Consider the following 12858-nt stretch of genomic DNA (forward strand, 5'->3'; position numbering starts at 1 on the left):
GATCTCTTCAGCTCCCGCTTGGATGAAGACTTCAGCCGGATCATGGACATCTTCAGCCCCCACTTGGGCTTGGATCAAGACATCGGAGGAGCTCTTCTGGATCGATCGGTGAACCCGGCGTGGTGAAGATAAGGTAGGAAGATCTTCAGGGGCTTAGTGTTAGGTTTATTTAAGGAGGGTTTGGGTTAGATTAGGGGTATGTGGGTGGTGGGTTGTAATGTTGGGGGGGGTATTTTATGATTTTTTTTACAGGCAAAAGAGCTGAATTCTTTGGGGCATGCCCCGCAAAGGGCCCTTTTCAGGGCTGGTAAGGTAAAAGAGCTTTTCTATTTTAATTTTAGAATAGGGTAGGGCATTTTTTTATTTTGGGAGTCTTTGTTATTTTATTAGGGGGCTTAGAGTAGGTGTAATTAGTTTAAAATTGTTGTAATATTTTTCTAATGTTTGTAAATATTTTTTTATTTTTTTTAACTTAGTTCTTTTTTATTTTTTGTACTTTAGTTAGTTTATTTCATTGAATTTAATTGTAGGTATTTTATTTAATTAATTTATTGATAATGTAGTGTTAGGTTTAATTGTAACTTAGGTTAGGATTTATTTTACAGGTAATTTTGTAATTATTTTAACTAGGTAGCTATTAAATAGTAAATAACTTTTTAATAGCTATTGTACCTGGTTAAAATAAATACAAAGTTGCCTGTAAAATAAATATTAATCCTAAAATAGCTACAATATAATTATAATTTATATTGTAGCTATATTGGGGTTTATTTTACAGGTAAGTATTTAGCTTTAAATAGGAATAATTTATTTAATAAGAGTTAATTTATTTCGTTAGATTTAAATTATATTTAACTTAGGGGGGTGTTAGTGTTAGACTTAGCTTTAGGGGTTAATACATTTATTAGAGTAGCGGTGAGATCCGGTCGGCAGATTAGGGGTTAATTATTGTAGGTAGACGGAGGCGACATTGGGGGCGGAAGATTAGGGGTTAATAAATATAATATAAATATAGGGGTCGGCGGTGTTGGGGGCAGCAGATTAGGGGTACATAGGGATAACGTAGTTTGCGGCGGTGTACGGAGCGGCAGATTAGGGGTTAATAATAATATGCAGGTGTCAGCGATAGTGGGGGCAGCAGATTAGGGGTTAATAAGTGTAAGGTTAGGGGTGTTTAGACTCGGGGTACATGTTAGAGTGTTAGGTGCAGACTTAGGAAGTGTTTCCCCATAGGACTGAACGCTACTTTTTTGCAGGTGTTAGGTTTTTTTTCAGCTCAAACAGCCCCATTGTTTTCTATGGGGGAATCGTGCACGAGTACGTTTTTGAAGCTGGCCGCATCCGTAAGCAACGCTGGTATCTAGAGTTGCAGTGGCGGTAAATATGCTCTACGCTCCCATTTTTGGAGCCTAACGCAGCCCTTCTGTGAACTCTAAATACCAGCGGTATTTAAAGGTGCGGTGGAAAAAAAGCATGCGTAGCTAACGCACCCCTTTGGCCGCAGAACTCTAAATCTAGCCGTATATTTGCACTTGGTCTGCAGAGCTCTCAGAGCATGCGACCACTTCGTAGCGTGGCAAGCTCCGCCCCCCAAAAAGTTAAAAGTTTAAATAGTTCTTTTTGTGTGTCTCTCCCTTTCCAAATCAGTTTCAGTTTAGCAATTGCCATATACTGAAAACACCCTAAATCGCATGTATTGCATTGTATACATTTTTAGGAACTAGCAGATCTTTATTCCTGTTGTCTGTGGCATGCTCAATGGATAATAAATGTCCCCTAACTTTTTCCTTAGCAGTTCTTATCGATTCACCTTTATACTGTTTCTCACATTTGCATTTTAGCAAGTATGTTATTATCTGTGCGCCTAATTATATCTTGGATTTCAGATTTTTTCCCTGTTATATTTGATCTAAAGTTCATCTTTTTGAGAATGTCTACAAGCCTTGCATGCAAAGCATGGGAAAAAAATCTTTGATTGCATTGTCAAATAAATCTTTTTTTCTAAACGTTGTCCTTTTCTTTTGTTCAAACCTGTTGGGGCTAATATTTGTTTGAGGTTTTTAGCTTTTCTGTAAATCATCTTGCATCTTCTCCTATCAAACTCCAAATCTTATCATTTCTTTTCAATAAACCCCAATGTTTTAATCTGTTCTACAACTTTGTAACTACTGCTATATTGTGTGTTAAAGGGAACATTTAGTTGTTTTTCCGTAAATATGATTTCAGATTTTTCTTTATTGGTTCTTCTGAATAGCCCCAATTTATAAATATATTATTTAATAGTTCAGAATGATCTACACAATCCTTATCTTGGGTGCAGTTTTTCTTTATACAAAGCAACTGACCTCTAGGGATATTCTTTTTCCATCTGTCAAGACGGCAACTGGATGCATGTATATTGTTATTACAGTCCACAGGTTTTAAGTGTGCCTTAGTATTTAGTTTATTCCCTTCTACATATATTTCTAAGAACACAATTTTGTCTGTCTTCATTTTATATGTAAACTTTAAGTTTGTATCATTCTCATACATTGATTAAATTGGCAAAAAAAATAATTAACTCCTCTCCAGAAGATAAAATTATGATCTATGGAGGGAGGGCGGAGTTAACTGCTGAATTGGCAAGATGTGTCTTTGCATAGCTCCTGACTTTTATGACTAATATTAAGGGTTAATTCCCTAACAAATGCTATAAAACTAAGCTGAAAACAAAACTCAAGCACTCAAGTATCTTTAAAGCGTCTATAGAAGTCGGAGAGAATCTCAGTGCACACGCAAACCGCCTATATTTTTTAACAAATCCTGACAATTTGTAAAATGTAGATCTACAGAAGGTAGAGCAAAAAGAGAAACCACTCTTGGGTCTCAAATTATGAACCTCTTTTTATTTTTCTATAGTGATAGAATACACTTAACCCCTTTTTTCAATCATCATGGTTTATAAATAGGTAGTCCCCATAATAAAAACCAATAGCCTCACTTGGACCTTGAACTTTAATATCTTCTAAAAGGAGGATTTGGTAGGGGGTATGTGATAAGTATGGAACATACCAGGGCCTCTAGTTATTAAGGTCTGGCGGACCTGATCCAACACTGCAGATCAGGTCCACCAGACCTTCGCTGAATACGGCAAGCAATACGCTCGCCATATTCAGCATTGCACCAGCTGCTGGTGCAACGCCGCCCCCTGCAGCCAATAGGCTGCCAGCAGGGGGTGTCAATCAACCCGAGTCTGAAGACTCGCCAGAAACACGGGGCAACAAGCTCCATACGGAGCTTGATACATATGCCCACTGGTCACACTTGGACCCTTATCTAGCATATGGTCACATAAACCTCAGGATTATTTTTAGTATTATTGAAAGTTATATATGCAAAACTGCAATATTGCTATTTAGTTAGTAAAAAAAAAACACAAAAAAAAGGGTGGGAAAAAGGAAGCTGTTGAGTGGGTATCAATATCTTCTAGGATGGGCTAAATGTTTGGTACTATAAACCCAGATCATAGTATAGGTAATACTTTGAACTAGTAATTGTCATAATAGCTAGGTATCGTATCTTTAATACCATCAGAGGAAACAATACAGGCAAAATAAATTAACCTTCTAATGGTTAAGTGAGTCAGAACAGCATTGATCATGCTTTTAGTCATTTGTTATGGTTCATGGTGAGAGCTACATTAAGAAGGGGTGTGTAAAGTTTAATTAGAATTGCGGACTAGATAACTAATCACACAGTGTATAAGGATGGAAAATATGAAATATATCTTTATATTCGTATAAGTAACAGTCTCGAATCCAGGTATCCTGGTGGTAATAATATGGAGAGTGCCTAAACAGCCCTACTGGCATTTAGATATCATGGTATAAGGTATGGTTAATCTTAATTGGTTAACAGCACAAGCAGATCAACTATCTTCATTGAAGGTTAGAAACTAACTACCCCCACAAAAAAGACAGCTTTGAAAAGGATGATAAGTATTCATAGTTAGAGATAGCTGATAAAGCTGAACCTCTGTATAAAGAGTACTACAGTTGCAAAATGCCATAAATAACATGTTTATAACACAATACTTTATAGCACTATATAGCTACTACATTAACTTTTAGCTATTATCTGCTAAAGGTGAATAAGATAGATATAAACCTACTCCAACCTGTATACGAAGCGAGAACAAGGAAAGCATTTCTTAACTAAGGTTACAAAGTAGGTTTTAAATATAAACATTAATTAGCGTTAGACCTTAGTTACTTAGTTGAAAGTGTAAAAAACTAAGTAGTGAGCATACTATGCAATAAAGAACCTTTGCAATTTCACTACTCACCACCATAAATTACTCATATTCTAACCCACCTCAATTCTCAAAAAATAAAGTCTCTGTATGTCACTCCTGTGGTAAGAGAAAACCAGCTTCGAGTCCAGCATATGTGTCCTCCAATTACCCTGCAGCTTCAACACAGTGGTCTGTGGTTTAAGGCTCTTTGAGATCGGCGTGGCTGGTGCTGGGATAAGATGTGGAAACTTGTAGCTCTGCTGGTCAGGAGGATTAGAATGATCCGTATAAACTGTTTGCAGATCATTAAAAGGTTGGGTGAATTCAAAAGAGCTTGTAATGGCAGAGCTCCTATTAATGCTCCCATGATGCCTACCTATTAATGTTCCCATGATGCCTAGATTGAGTATTTGCTCTCTCCTCACACCACTTGACCACTACAAATATCTCCTGCTGCTCCTTGGTGAAAGAATTACCAGCCTCTTTGGTAGTTTCTGGGTTAATGGTAGCTGTGATGGTTGCAGTTGCATCTCTCTGCTGCTCTGAGTTGTAACTAGTTCCCCACCTTCCGGCTAAGTCTCTCTCTAGCGATATAGAGTGTTTATTCAGAATGTTGCTGATCAGCTCTAACAGATTGATAGTGTTGGGCTAAATCCTGTAGGTATAGATTGTAGTTACTCTTTATAAATGAGTGGATAATGTAGCAGAACTATTTCACTCCTTAGTGTGCAATGACAACAGCAGTATTAGCTCACTGCCTAGTAACCTGTTTTCCAGGGGGGGGGGGGGGTATGTATGTGGCAGCCTACACTCCACAGATCGTAAGCCGGAAGTGCAGGGGTCTTATTTAGTCTACGATGACTTTTCCGTCTAGATTGGTCTCTGAATATAGAATATTTAGGTCTGTGAGCATATCGGAGTGCAAATCAAATCTGAATATAAGAATTAATCCCTAATATTGGGAGCTCAGAGAGAACACGTCCAGCCGCTTCAGTTATTTGCTCCGACCCCCAATTTACCTTACTTTTACTACTTTCACTACCTGCCTCACACTGTAAAATCTTGCCACTGAAAAGGTTGTGAGACAAACATGGCTGGAACCCCAGAATTAACCTGCACTTTAGAGATTGGTATACATCACACTACTGTCCATGCATCGGGCAATGTATCCCAATCAAAATGCAGTTTACTCCCCTGAAACGCCCAACTAAATCCTTCCAGAACGCCTACATTTACATCATGTCTTCACTATATCTGAATAATAAAGATACTTTAAAAAATCCTATTATAAATATAGGAGTTATGCTGATACATGCATATACAATGTTAAATGATATGTATTTTCATGTATAATGCATATTATTTTAATCTCTGTATAGAAATTAAACTGCTTTTTTGCATAACTTTGATGACATAAATATATATTTACAATGATATATTTATGTTTTAAATCATAAAAAGAACACATAAAACAAAGTTTCATTTCTACAGGGAGTGCAGAATTATTAGGCAAGTTGTATTTTTGAGGATTCATTTTATTATTGAACAACAACCATGTTCTCAATGAACCCAAAAAACTCATTAATATCAAAGCTGAATAGTTTTGGAAGTAGTTTTTAGTTTGTTTTTAGTTATAGCTATTTTAGGGGGATATCTGTGTGTGCAGGTGACTATTACTGTGCATAATTATTAGGCAACTTAACAAAAAACAAATATATATCAATTTCAATTATTTATTTTTACCAGTGAAACCAATATAACATCTCAACATTCACAAATATACATTTCTGACATTCAAAAACAAAACAAAAACAAATCAGTGACCAATATAGCCACCTTTCTTTGCAAGGACACTCAAAAGCCTGCCATCCATGGATTCTGTCAGTGTTTTGATCTGTTCACCATCAACATTGCGTGCAGCAGCAACCACAGCCTCCCAGACACTGTTCAGAGAGGTGTACTGTTTTCCCTCCTCGTAAATCTCACATTTGATGATGGACCACAGGTTCTCAATGGGGTTCAGATCAGGTGAACAAGGAGGCCATGTCATTAGATTTTCTTCTTTTATACCCTTTCTTGCCAGCCACGCTGTCGAGTACTTGGACTCGTGTGATGGAGCATTGTCCTGCATGAAAATCATGTTTTTCTTGAAGGATGTAGACTTCTTCCTCTACCACTGCTTGAAGAAGGTGTCTTCCAGAAACTGGCAGTAGGACTGGGAGTTGAGCTTGACTCCATCCTCAACCCGAAAAGGCCCCACAAGCTCATCTTTGATGATACCAGCCCAAACCAGTACTCCACCTCCACCTTGCTGGCGTCTGAGTCGGACTGGAGCTCTCTGCCCTTTACCAATCCAGCCACGGGCCCATCCATGTGGCCCATCAAGACTCACTCTCATTTCATCAGTCCATAAAACCTTAGAAAAATCAGTCTTGAGATATTTCTTGGCCCAGTCTTGACGTTTCAGCTTGTGTGTCTTGTTCAGTGGTGGTCGTCTTTCAGCCTTTCTTACCTTGGCCATGTCTCTGAGTATTGCACACCTTGTGCTTTTGGGCACTCCAGTGATGTTGCAGCTCTGAAATATGGCCAAACTGGTGGCAAGTGGCATCTTGGCAGCTGCACGCTTGACTTTTCTCAGTTCATGGGCAGTTATTTTGCGCCTTGGTTTTTCCACACGCTTCTTGCGACCCTGTTGACTATTTTGAATGAAACGCTTGATTGTTCGATGATCACGCTTCAGAAGCTTTGCAATTTTAAGAGTGCTGCCTCCCTCTGCAAGATATCTCACTATTTTTGACTTTTCTGAGCCTGTCAAGTCCTTCTTTTGACCCATTTTGCCAAAGGAAAGGAAGTTGCCTAATAATTATGCACACCTGATATAGGGTGTTGATGTCATTAGACCACACCCCTTCTCATTACAGAGATGCACATCACCTAATATGCTTAATTGGTAGTAGGCTTTCGAGCCTATACAGCTTGGAGTAAGACAACATGCATAAAGAGGATGATGTGGTCAAAATACTCATTTGCCTAATAATTCTGCACTCCCTATATTCATTTATTATAATAATAAGCATTATACATGAAAATGCATATATTTTAACAGTGTATTGAAATGTAATACTAAACTATTAACCTTTACGTGCCTTCACCTAATGTGTAACCTAAATCTGCTACACTATTAACCCCTAACCTAAAGACCTAACCTCACCTTACCTATGAATTCCTAAACTATCACGACCCCCAATGCAAACTATCCCTACTCTAATTAACTACCTAACAGCTAACACCCAGACTTTTAACCTAACACCCGGTTCTCGGACAGAATGCCATCGGACAGAATGCTGCAGCACATTTGTCCATCAAACATATATCCGGGAAACGGCCAAGGTTGACGTGCAGTCATAGGAGGCAGGTGAGGCAGCACCTCACCGGTCTCATGTGTGTAATTACACTTTTTTGTAATAATCTTAATAAAAAAATATATATATATATATTTTTTAAATATTTTGTATATCACAACTGACCCCCCTACCCCCCCACCCTCGCCACCACCAACATGCAATTCCAAAGTAAATGATTTGTTAATGCATCAATATTGTGCAAGGAAGGAGAGGCTATGAGCCATTCAGCTCCAATCTCTTTGCGCAATATGGATGTCTTTGAGGCAATTATTCATATGGGCCGTGCAGAGACTGCCACCCAGTGGCTAAATCTTAGTTCATGGCCCATATTGCTCCCAATAAAGGCTGCTCTCTTTACAGCCTCAGGAGCCCAGCCAATCAGTGCTCAGCCTTCTTTTTTGTAAGTGACATTGTTGAGGTCTGTGCGTCGGGTGGGAAGAGATTGCAAAGAGAGGCGCGCAGTAAGATGACTCACATGTCGTGTGGTGATGAGAATGATAAATTACCGGTAAGCCACTCAGTAACTTTGAGCCTCGTGAGGAGTGGTGTGGAATTGGAACCCTATTCTAATTGTCTCTGTCTATGTCTGAGCCAGCCCTTAGCCATAAGCCTGACAATGGTTACCGGAATACCGGTGTAGTAACAGCAGCAGCTGAGCTTGTTGGTTAGGTAGGTGTGACACCCAGGCTGACGTTGTCCCTGCATCTACAAGGAGACTTGCGCAGATTAGGAGTAATTTTTATAAATGTATTTGTAAGTTTTTTGATGCTGTAACTAGAAGACATACGCTACTTCTTTGGGGGCATTAGTCTTCCGGCTTCTCGTCGCTTCTTCAGTCAATATGTTATGGGTAAGCTCAGCGTTAATACATATTTCACTGTCTGTTACATTACTAACAGCTGAGTTTTAAAAGACATGTAATGATAGGTTTTATATCAAAAAAGAGATGGACATTTAAAAGAAGTGAATGAGCAGTAGAAATGCAGATGTTAGGCTCAACTGTAGTGAGACAGAGAGGCCCACAATTTGGATATCTTATCAGGCAATCACAATACCCATGAAGGTGTTATACACTGAACTGTGACCTTAATATGGAGGAAGAAATGGATACAGAATTTTTATTGTTTAAAGATGTTGATGAGGACAATTTAGAACTACTGGATTTGGAAGATGTTTTCAAGTTTGACTCACCCAAGGTTGTATTGGGAGATCTGTTCCAGGACTTTGAGTATTTGAAATGAAAGGAACAGAAGCTCAAATGGGACAAGTGGATTTTGAACAAATATTTACAGTTAAAAATGATACCCAGGGGTCTTCGCTTAAACAAATTACCTACATATGAAATAACGGATCAAGACTTTATCAGACGTTGGAATTTGGCTCTTACTGACTGTTCCCTTGTACTTATTTCCCTGTTGATAGAGTATAAAGACACATTCACCTAGATTTAGAGTTTTGCGGCCAAAGGGGTGCGTTAGCTGCGCGTGTTTTTTTCCCCCCACATCTTTTAAATAACGCTGGTATTTAGAGTTGTTGAGAGTGTTAGGCTCCAAAAAGGGAGCCTAGAGCATAATTTTCCACCACTTCAACTCTAAATACCAGCGTTGCTTACGGTAGCGGCCAGCTTGCAAAACGTGCTCGTGCACGATTTCCCCATAGGAAACAATGGGGCTGAGCTGGCTGAAAAAAAACCTAACACCTGCAAAAAAGCAGCGTTCAGCTCCTAACGCAGCCCCATTGTTTCCTATGGGGAAACACTTCCTAAGTCTGCACCTAACACCCTAACATGAACCCTGAGTCTAAACACCCCTAATTTTACACTTATTAACCCCTAATCTGCCGCCCCAGACACTGCCGCAATCAACATTATCCCTATGAACCCCTAATCTGCTGCCCCTAACACCGCCGACCCCTATATTATATTTATTAACCCCTAATCTGCCCCCCCCAACGTCGCCCCTACCTTACCTAAACTTATTAATCCCTAATCTGCCGACTGGACCTCGCCGCTACTCGAATAAATGTATTAACCCCTAAAGCTAAGTCTAACCCTAACCCTAACACCCCCCTAAATTAAATATAATTTAAATCAAACAAAATAAATTATTTCTTATTAAATAAAGTAATCCTATTTAAAGCTAAATACTTACCTGTAAAATAAACCCTAATATAGCTACAATATAACGAATAATTATATTGTAGCTATTTTAGCATTTATATTTATTTTACATGCAACTTTGTATTTATTTTAACTAGGTACAATAGCTATTAAATAGTTATTTACTATTTAATAGCTACCTAGTTAAAATAGTTACAAAATTACCTGTAAAATACATCCTAACCTAAGTTACAATTAAACCTAACACTACAATATCAATAAATTAACTAAACTACCTACAATTAAATCAACTAAACTAAATTACAAAAAAACCCCACTAAATTACAAAAAATAAAAAAGATTACAAGAATTTTAAGCTAATTACACCTACTCTAAGCCCCCTAAAAAAAGGGAGCGTAGAGCATAATGTTCCACCACTTCAACTCTAAATACCAGCGTTGCTTACGGTAGCGGCCAGCTTGCAAAACGTGCTCGTGCACGATTTCCCCATAGGAAACAATGGGGCTGAGCTGGCTGAAAAAAAACCTAACACCTGCAAAAAAGCAGCGTTCAGCTCCTAACGCAGCCCCATTGTTTCCTATGGGGAAACACTTCCTAAGTCTGCACCTAACACCCTAACATGAACCCTGAGTCTAAACACCCCTAATTTTACACTTATTAACCCCTAATCTGCCACCCCCGCTATCGCTGACCCCTGCATTTTATTATTAACCCCTAATCTGCCGCTCCAGACACTGCCACAATCAACATTATCCCTATGAACCCCTAATCTGCTGCCCCTAACACCGCCGACCCCTATATTATATTTATTAACCCCTAATCTGCCACCCCCAACGTCGCCCCTACCTTACCTAAACTTATTAATCCCTAATCTGCCGACTGGACCTCGCCGCTACTCGAATAAATGTATTAACCCCTAAAGCTAAGTCTAACCCTAACCCTAACACCCCCCTAAATTAAATATAATTTAAATCTAACAAAATAAATTATTTCTTATTAAATAAAGTAATCCTATTTAAAGCTAAATACTTACCTGTAAAATAAACCCTAATATAGCTACAATATAACGAATAATTATATTGTAGCTATTTTAGCATTTATATTTATTTTACATGCAACTTTGTATTTATTTTAACTAGGTACAATAGCTATTAAATAGTTATTTACTATTTAATAGCTACCTAGTTAAAATAGTTACAAAATTACCTGTAAAATACATCCTAACCTAAGTTACAATTAAACCTAACACTACACTATCAATAAATTAACTAAACTACCTACAATTAAATCAACTAAACTAAATTACAAAAAAAACCCACTAAATTACAAAAAATAAAAAGATTACAAGAATTTTAAGCTAATTACACCTACTCTAAGCCCCCTAAAAAAATAACAAAGCCCCTCAAAATAAAAAAAATGCCCTACCCTATTCTAAAATAAAAAGTTAACAGCTCTATTACCTTACCAGCCCTTAAAAGGGCTTTTTGCGGGGCATGCCCTAAAGAAATCAGCTCTTTTGCCTGTAAAAAAAACACAATACCACCCCCCAACATTACAACCCACCACCCATATACCCCTACATTAACCCAAACCCCCCTTAAATAAACCTAACACTACCCCCTGAAGATCTCCTTACCTTGAGTGGTCTTCACTCAGCCGAGCAGCGATGGACCAAAAGAAGACATACGGAGCGGCAGAAGTCTTTATCCTATCCGGGCAGAAAAGGACATCCGGACCGGCAAACATCTTCATCCAAGCGGCATCTTCTATCTTCATCCATCCGACGAGGAGCGGCTCAATCTTCAAGACCTCCGGTGCGGAACATCCTCTTCTCCCAACGACTGAAGGTTCCTTTAAATGACGTCATCCAGGATGGCGTCCCTCGAATTCCGATTGGCTTATAGGATTGTATCAACCAATCTGAATTAAGGTAGGAAAAATCTGATTGGCTGATCCAAGATTCAAGTTCAATCGGATTGGCTGATCCAATCAGCCAATCAGATTGAGCTTGCATTCTATTGGCTGTTCCGATCAGCCAATAGAATGCAAGCTCAATCTGATTGGCTAATTGGATCAGCCAATCCGATTTAACTTGAATCTGATTGGCTGATTTAATCTGCCAATCAGATTTTTTCTACTTTAATTCCGATTGGCTGATACAATCCTAACAGCCAATCGGAATTCGAGGGACGCCATCTTGGATGACGTCACTTAAAGGAACCTTTATTCATTGTCTAGTAGTCGGGAGAAGAGGATGTTTTTCTGCGCAGGAGGTCTTGAAGATGGAGCCGCTCCTCGTCGGATGGATGAAGATAGAAGATGCCGCTTGGATGAAGATGTTTGCCGGTCTGGATGTCCTCTTCTGCCCGGATAGGATGAAGACTTCTGCCGCTCCGGATGTCTTCTTTTGGTCCATCGCTGCTCGGCTGAGTGAAGATGACTTAAGGTAGGGAGATCTTCAGGGGGGTAGTGTTAGGTTTATTTAAGGGGGGTTTGGGTTAGAGTAGGGGTATGTGGGTGGTGGTTTGTAATATTGGGGGGTGGTATTGTGATTTTTTTTACAGGCAAAAGAGCTGATTTCTTTGGGGCATGCCCCGCAAAAAGCCCTTTTAAGGGCTGGTAAGGTAATAGAGCTGTTAACTTTTTATTTTAGAATAGGTTAGGGCATTTTTTTTATTTTGGGGGGCTTTGTTATTTTTTTAGGGGGGTTAGAGTAGGTGTAATTAGCTTAAAATTCTTGTAATCTTTTTTTTGTAATTTAGTGTTTTTTTTGTAATTTAGTTTAGTTGATTTAATTGTAGGTAATTGTAGGTAGTTTAGTTAATTAATTTATTGATAGTGTAGTGTTAGGTTTAATTGTAACTTAGGTTAGGATTTATTTTACAGGTAATTTTGTAATTATTTTAACTAGGTAGCTATTAAATAGTAAATAAAAATTTAATAGCTATTGTACCTGGTTAAAATAAATACAAAGTTGCCTGTAAAATAAATATAAATCCTAAAATAGCTACAATATAATTATTCATTATATTGTAGCTATATTAGGGTTTATTTTACAGGTA

The sequence above is a fragment of the Bombina bombina genome, chromosome 3 (assembly GCF_027579735.1).
Source record: "Bombina bombina isolate aBomBom1 chromosome 3, aBomBom1.pri, whole genome shotgun sequence".
NCBI lineage: Eukaryota > Metazoa > Chordata > Amphibia > Anura > Bombinatoridae > Bombina > Bombina bombina.